Genomic DNA, 8,280 nt, shown 5'->3' on the forward strand with positions numbered 1-8,280 from the left:
AGCCAGAGGAGCTGGCATGAAAAGGACCCAGGTACTTAATTAGTTGAACTCTTATTGAAAGGATAGTAGTGACCAAACAGCTAATGTGATCTTAAGTTTTTAATTTAAAACATAGTGTCACAATAAAAGGAGCAGTCCCTGTAAACTTTGATAAGTTTACTTTAGGGAAAAAGAATTATTTGAGAATGAAGGAAGAGCAGGGAAAAGTCAATAATTCCCAAGGAGATTGCCCACATGTAAGAGGATGAGCTTTAGATTTCGACCTTTAAATGTAGATTGGTGATGAGAATGAGTAATATTACTTTCCAGGAATGCCTCCTCAATGACATCATGCTAGAGTTAGTTCAGGGGTCTAAGGATTTTTAAATTAAAGAAGCTGCTGGAAAACAAATGCTAACTTCCATTTTTTACATTTAGTGAATCAGAGCAATTCTATTAGAGTAAACCTTTTATTTAAATAAAGTCTAAGTAGTTGAGTCCTCAAAGTCCTTATTATCACCATGAATTTCTTTTTATTATTATTTATTTATTTTAAAGATGTGGGGTACAATCATGAATTTCTAATATACATGCAATATGTAAATGTTAATGATGACATTTCAGAAATTAGGTTGAGTGGAAACGAAGACCCTGGTAGACTGAGTGGAAAAGTTTAAGTATAATTAGTATTTACTCAACATGCTTTTTTAGAAGCTTATCAGGAGGCAGGCAAGGTGAAGGGATGAGATATACAAAGATGAACAAAACACAGTATTAGTATTTAAGAATTACACAGTCAACTGAGAGCAGAGGGGATTAACTAAAATACAATGAGACAAATGTTACAGTAGTGATCAGTATACAGAATTAGGACTGGAATGACTGAGAAACTACTGATTCCTTACTTTGGAGTGGGACAGTAAGAATGGTATGCTAGTCACAGGTGACAATTTACTGATTTTGAAGGACAAAGAGGGTATTTCTGAAATTAGCACATGAAAAGACAGAGAAAGCTTAGCTTTGACAAAAAGACTTATTTTAGCTGGACAGCAAGCTAAGAGTCTATTAAGACTTGAAAGTAGATAAATATATTTCAAATGTCTTTTTAAATAAAATGGTCGCAGAGATTTTCTCCCTTTAGTTAGCCAGAAGATTAGTAATAATTTTGTTAAGCACCATGCTTTACAGGGCAAATGTCATTTATTCTGCAGAGTAGCCCTGTAACCCAGTCATTATATTGCTATCCATTTGGCTCGAAAAGAATAGGTCTAGAGTTTCAGAACTTTCTTAAGATCACTCAGTCAAACTTGATATTTGAACCCATGCATTTGTCATAAGTGCATTCTCCAACTTCCATGTTTCTTAATCATTTCGTTTAGTTAGAGTCCCCCTATACTAATAGATGTTTTATTAGCATGCAGATACGTGTGAGTGGATACATCTTACAATAATTCGATTATTATAGCCTGACCCCAAGGATCATAGGATCCATTTGCACACATCCTTTGGGCTCAATTACTTCTATGCTCGGTTTTAAGTATTGCCTATATTAACTCATTTAATCTTAAATAACTTCTCCAAAGGCACATAACTAGTAAGTATCGGGCTGGGATTTGAAACAAGGAAGCACAGTTCTGAATGCTATGCTCATAATCATTACAGAATGCTCCTGTTTAAATCTTAGCTATCTTTCAAGTTCCCACATTTAAGATCATCTCACGTTAAACTGTCTCTGTTTCAGGCTGAGCTTCCAAGAACCTCTAATATATAATACATAAAATATATGTATCTCACTGATTTTTTCTATCTTATTGTGTAGTTAATACACTCCACATATTAATTGTTCTACTATTATTAGACTAAAAGCCCATACACTCCACATATTAATTGTTCTACTATTATTAGACTAAAAGCCCATAGAGGTGAATGTCTATGACTGATGTCATCATAAGCCACATCCTCTCTCCTTTCAGTGTTTGTCACCTGAACAGTGCTCAGTGAATAGTTGCGTGATGGCTAAGATCGCAGTTATGAATATCAGTTATTTACAATCGCATTGTGCTATAGTACATGGGTGCTCCTAGGGTTCATCACAATATGCAAAACTGTTTATCTTGACCCTAGTTGTATCTGAGTTTTTACGTTTTAGGAATTTTAAATTGTGTTTATATGGTTTTAAAAAAACTTTCTCTTGCTGATTGGTGGCTTGCAATTACTTGTTTAGTCTTTAATTAAGACATTTTATTTTTTAGAGCAGTTTTAGGTTCATAGCCAAATTGAGAGGAAAGTAAAGAGACATCTCATTTATCTTCATTCTCACATAGGCACAACCTCCCCCATCAGAGTGGCATATTGACAATGGATGAACCTCCACTGTTACATCATAATCATCTAAAGTCCATAGTTTACATTAGGGCTCACTCTTGGTGTTGTACCTTCTATGAGTTTTGACAAATGTATAATGGCATGTACCCATCATTACAATATCATACAGAATAGTTTTACTGTCCTAAAAATCCTCTGGGCTCAGGGGATCCTGCCTCAGCCTTCCAGGTAGGTGGAATGACAGGAACACATTACCATGCCCAGCTAATTTTTTGTAGAGACAAGGTCTTGTCAAGTTGCCCAGACTGATCTTGAATCCCTGGACTCAGGTAATCCTCTCACCTCCGCTTTTCAAAATGCTGAGATTACAGCCTTGAGCCACCACACCTAGCTGGCTTCTCTACTTTAATCTCTGTACTTTAAAAAATTATTGTGGAAAAACACATAATATGAGTTGTACACTTAATAGAGTTTTAAGCGTACAGTTCAGTATTAACTATATGTGCACGATTATACAACAGATCCCTAGAGCTTATTCATCTTGCATGACTGAAAGTCTACACCCATTAAACAGCAACTCCTAACTTGCCTCTTTCCTCAGCCCCTGACAATCACCATTCTATTTTTTGACGGTATGGGTTTGATTACTTTAGATACCTCATATAAGTGAAATCATATAGTATTTTTCCTTAAGTACCAGCAATTCCTCTTCTGGGCATTTGTCCAAAAGAACTGAAAGCAGAATTCCACAGCCCTACCATGTATATTAGTTGCAGCATTATTCACAGTAGCCGAGAGATGGAAGCAACTCAAATGCCCATCAGAGAATAAATGTATAAAAGAAGTGTGATCATGGTATCTCCCCTGCCAGGTAAGTGTGAGCTGGGCTCGGTGGCTCAGCCTGTAATCCTGCGCCTTTGGGAGGCTGAGGTGAGTGGATTGCCTGAGCCCACGGATTCGAGACTCGCCTGGGCAGTGAGACCTCATCTCTACAATAAATCAAAAAATCAGCTGTCTATGGTAGCATGCGCCTGTAATTCCGGCTACTTGGAAGGCTGAGGCGGAAGGATCGCCGGAGCCCAACAGGTCGAGGCTGCGGTGGTTGGAAGCGGCCACTGCACTCCAGTCTGGGCGACAGAGTGAGACTCCAACTCAAAAAAAAAAAAAAAAAAAGTGTGATATATACTGTATACAAAAAATAGAATATTATTTAGCTTTAAAGAAGGAGGAAATTCTGTCATGTGGTGAAACATGATTGACCTTAAGGATCTCATACTACCGCTATACTTTTCATCCCTTTTACAATACTCTGCAGCTTGGAAAACCAGATAACTAAAATTGTTATAATATGTCTGAAGTAAAAGTAACTGTGTGTAGCAGCACACCTCTGGAATCCCAGTACTTTGGAAGGCTGGAGCGGGAGGATTGCTTGACCCCAAGAGTTCAAGAACAGTCTAGTCATTACAATGAGACTTCCTCTCTAGTCATTACAGTGAGACCTCTTCTCTAAAAAAAAAATACAAAAAGAATAAAAAAATAAAAATAATTAGCCAGGTGTAGTGGCGCATAGGCCTGGGAGTTCAAGGCTGTGGTAAACTGTGATCATGCCACTGTGCTCCAGCCTGGGTGTCAGAGATTCTGACTCAAATAAATAAATAAAGTAAGTAAGTAAGTAAGTAAATAAATAAATAAATAAATAAAGTAAATAGATACATGGATCCAATTAAACAGATTCTGACATACACACACACCTATGTGTATATACTTAAAGGCTTTTTATCGATTATTCTTGTTTTCTGTTTTTATTCTTTATAATATACAATATTACAGTCAATATAAAGAAAATAACGAGGAAACAAGGATAAGCAAAAAGTCTTTGCATAAACAGCATGGAGTTCAAAGGTATATAATGAACAGTTTATATACAATTTGTAAATAAAATTTTTTTCAAACATCATTATGTAGTGGTCTTTGCGGTCCATAGTTATCAGCTGACTGTCATATTTATGTCCTCAATTGACAAGAAAGAGATTGGAACAATTTTATTAGCCATTAAAGTAAATTTTAAAGGTTGATAGGTTTCAAAAATTCTGTCCTTGTGTTATTATAGTAGTTTTCATTGCATGAAAGTATCACCTCAGAGATTGTCAAATTATATCTGAATGGAAATTTCAGTCGGTACTAAAATAACTGTGTCTTAAAATATCATTTACTTCACCTTGCTAACTTTTCTTATTTGCTACAGCTCTTTGCTGAAGGGTAGTGTTTTGTTTGCTTCCTGTAAATCTTCAGAGAGCCAATTTGGCAAGAACTTCGATAATTTCCCTTCAAAACACACATCCACACAGGCCTTTTCAGAGCTTTCTTATCTGGATGTGCTTTCTATCTCATTTAATCACCACATTCAGTATTTACATACTTTCCAGGGAATTGCACTGTGTTTGACTCACTATCTTCCTCATTGCCTTCATTCAGGCTGAAAGCTTTGTGGCGTGCAGGTGGGTGGCTGATCGGCCAGCAGCTCTTATTTCACCTTCTATAAGTGATTTAGAAGCTCCTATTTGGGATTGTTGGATGAAACATGTGAGCAACCTTTCTCCCCTTCCCTCCCCTTCAACTGATAAACCAGGGTATTTCCTGGAATTCTGTGAGATTCAAGCAAGAAAGAGCTTATAATAAAATTATGGTTGTAATTGGCATGTCCAGCTTGTTGAGCTAAGATTAAAAATCCTTGTGAATTTAGTTTGGAGACTCAAGCTGCTTCCTTACTTATACTTACAAGGTAAACATCCCTATTACCCAAATACGGTGTCTCACGATGTCTATCTATATATCTATATTATATCTATGCCTGTATTACCCAAAGGACATCGAGCTGGCATGTTGGATTGTCATGGATGGAAACTTACATTGTAGTTGGGGACATGTTGCAATGTGGAAGAGTTGTGTGCTCTTACCATTTCTCACTCTCCTGATATTTTGTCACTGCTTATACACATTATAATGTATTTTGTCACGGCTTACACATGTTATTATACACATTATATATATATTTGTTTACAGACACATATGTATAGGTTTGGCATAGTAGCCACTCAAGAAACAGAATTATTAACATCATCATCACCATTATTTTTTTTTTTTTGAGTTGGAGTCTCACTCTGTCCCCCAGAGTGCAGTGGCTCCTCCCGGCCACCGCAGCCTCAACCTGCTGGCCTCCGGCGATCCTTCCTCCTCAGCCTTCCAAGGAGTTGGAACTACAGGTGTGCGCTGCCACGCCCGGCTAATTTTTTTTTTATTTATTGTAGAGATGAGGTCTCGCCTGCCCAGGCGGGTCTCGAACCCGCCTGCTCAGGCAATCCACTCACCTCAGCCTCCCAAGGCGCGGGATTACAGGCTGGGCCACTGAGCCTGGCGATTATTTTTTAACTACCAATCATCTTAGTCACTAGGTTAAAAAAAAATCTCACCATGAGTTGCTATTTAATCTTTGTTCCTTCTGATGAGAAATTTGTCCTATTCTTACTTTGCAAGCCTATAGGTCCTTGCTGATATTTTTATAATGTATGTAACTGATTTCATATTTTGCTGTATCTCATAACCCATCATAATTGTAGAAATTACCTGGAGGACATTGGGCTAGCATGTTGATTTGTCATGGATGGAATCTTACACTGTAGTTGGGGACACGTTTTGATGTGGAAGAGTTGCATTCTCTTACCATTTCTCACTCTTCTAATTTTTTATCACTATTTACACACATTCATTTCTGAGGAATTCTTTGTTTTACTAGAACTCTATCTCATTACGTCTTCCCATTGATATGAAAAATAAATCAAGAACAAATATAGTCTTCTATGACATAAGTCAATAGTTCTTACTTGTGGTTGTGTGTTCATTAGAGCTACCAGAAGGGCTTTAAATATGTATAACCAGACTTGAGTTAAAATCTCCAGTGGGACCCAGTCACATGGATTTTAAACAAGCTTCATTAAGTGACTCCAATGCCCAGTTAAAATTTTAAATCACTGATCTAAGTTTACAGAATTGTAAATATACATACTCCCACTCTTCAAAATCATTTACTGAGGTGAATTCCATTGAATACATTGCTCCATGTACTGTTCTTTTTTTCAAGAAATATATTAATGACCATTAATAGTCTTATGTACTTTATTGTTCTTTATTTGTTATTTCATTGATTCTCATTTTTATAATTTTTTTTCTGTTTGTATTTTAAACAAATATTAATTTCTTAAGATGAAATTTTAGCTCATTGATATGTAAATGTTTTCCATTCTTTATTATGCATTTACATCCTTTTGATGAGTTGATCCTTTAGCATTATGAAATGACATTTCTCTCTTGTAATCTACTTTTTGTTCTGTAATCTACTTTTTATGATTTTAATAGAACTACTCCAGTTGTCTTTTAATGTTTTAGCACGATGTATCTCTTTTTTAGCCTTTTTTTCTTTAATTTATTTATGTCTTTATATTTAAAGTGCATTTCTTATAGGCAGCATGAAGTTGGGTTTTATTGTTTAACCCAATCTGACAATCTAAACACAATTTTGGTGTTTAGGCCACCTATGTTTAATGTGATTATTTGTATGGTGAAATGTAAATCTTTCATCTTTCTATTTGTTTTTAACTTATCCCATTTGTGATGATTAATTTTATGTGTCATCTTGACTGGGCTATAGGTTTCTCAGATGTTTGGTCAAACATTCTGGGTACGTCTATGAGGGTTTTTCTGGATGAAACTAACATTTGCACCATAGACTTAAGTAAAGCAAACTGCCTTCTCTATGTGAGTGTACTCAAACCAAGCAGTAGACAATCTGAATAGAACAAAAAGACTCTTCTGTGAGTAGAGGAAGCTTCCTTCTGTCTGATTGGCTTTGAGCTGAGACATCAGTCTTCTCCTGTCTTTGGTCTTTATCTTGGACTGGAACTTAAACCGTTAGCTCTTCTGGGTCTCCTGACTATAAATTTTGGATCTATTAAGCTTCCACAAATACATAAGTCAATTTATTTTAATAAATCAATCTATCTATCTATCTATCTTATATCCCAGGGTTCTCTGGAGAATCCTGATTAGTACAACATTTGTTTTTTGTTTCTCATTTCTTCTTCAACCTTTATGATATCATCTTATTTCCTTTGCTGAATTATTAGGTAAAACCCTTTGATTTGTTAATTTTGTACTTGCTTTAGGGATTATTATATACATCTCTAACTAATCGTAGTCTGCATAAACACTTCACATATGGCATAAAAACCTTAAAATGTTACACTTCCATTTCTTCTCCTCACTTCTTTGTGTTATTTATGTTCATTTTGCATATATAATCCATCCCATATTATTATTTCTTATTGTTGCTTGAATAATTAAATTTCTGAGATTTAAATAATAAAAATATTTACCTATGCAATAATATTTCTGTTGTTCTTTATTGCTTTGTGATTCATATTTCCATTTGTCATCATTTTTGTTCTGCCTTGATAACATTTTCTTCATGTAGCTTATACTTGGAGTTTATTAAGCTTCTTGAATCTGTGAGTTTATAATTTCAATCAAATTTGAAAAAAAAAACACTTATTGTTCCTTCAATACTTATCCACTCCTTTAAAAGACTTTAGTTACACACAAATTAGGCCATTTGAAAGTTGTCCCACAGGTCACTAATATACTTTTCACTTTTTAAAATTTTGATTTTTCTGTATGCTTAATTTTTGATAATTTCTTTTGCTTTTTCTTCAAATACACTAGTTTTTTTTTTTCTAATCTAGTCTGTCTAATCTGCTGTTGACTACCATCCAGTATATATTTTAAAAATCTCAGACACTGGCATTTTATATTTATAGTTTCATTTAGACCATTTAAAAATTTCCCATGTCTCTAGTTAACTCTTGAATATATATAATACAGCTCCAATAACTGTTTTAATATCTTAGTACGCTAATGCTAACA

The sequence above is a fragment of the Carlito syrichta genome, unplaced genomic scaffold, assembly GCF_000164805.1.
Source record: "Carlito syrichta isolate Samal-C Ts95f unplaced genomic scaffold, Tarsius_syrichta-2.0.1 Scaffold305794, whole genome shotgun sequence".
Taxonomy (NCBI): domain Eukaryota; kingdom Metazoa; phylum Chordata; class Mammalia; order Primates; family Tarsiidae; genus Carlito; species Carlito syrichta.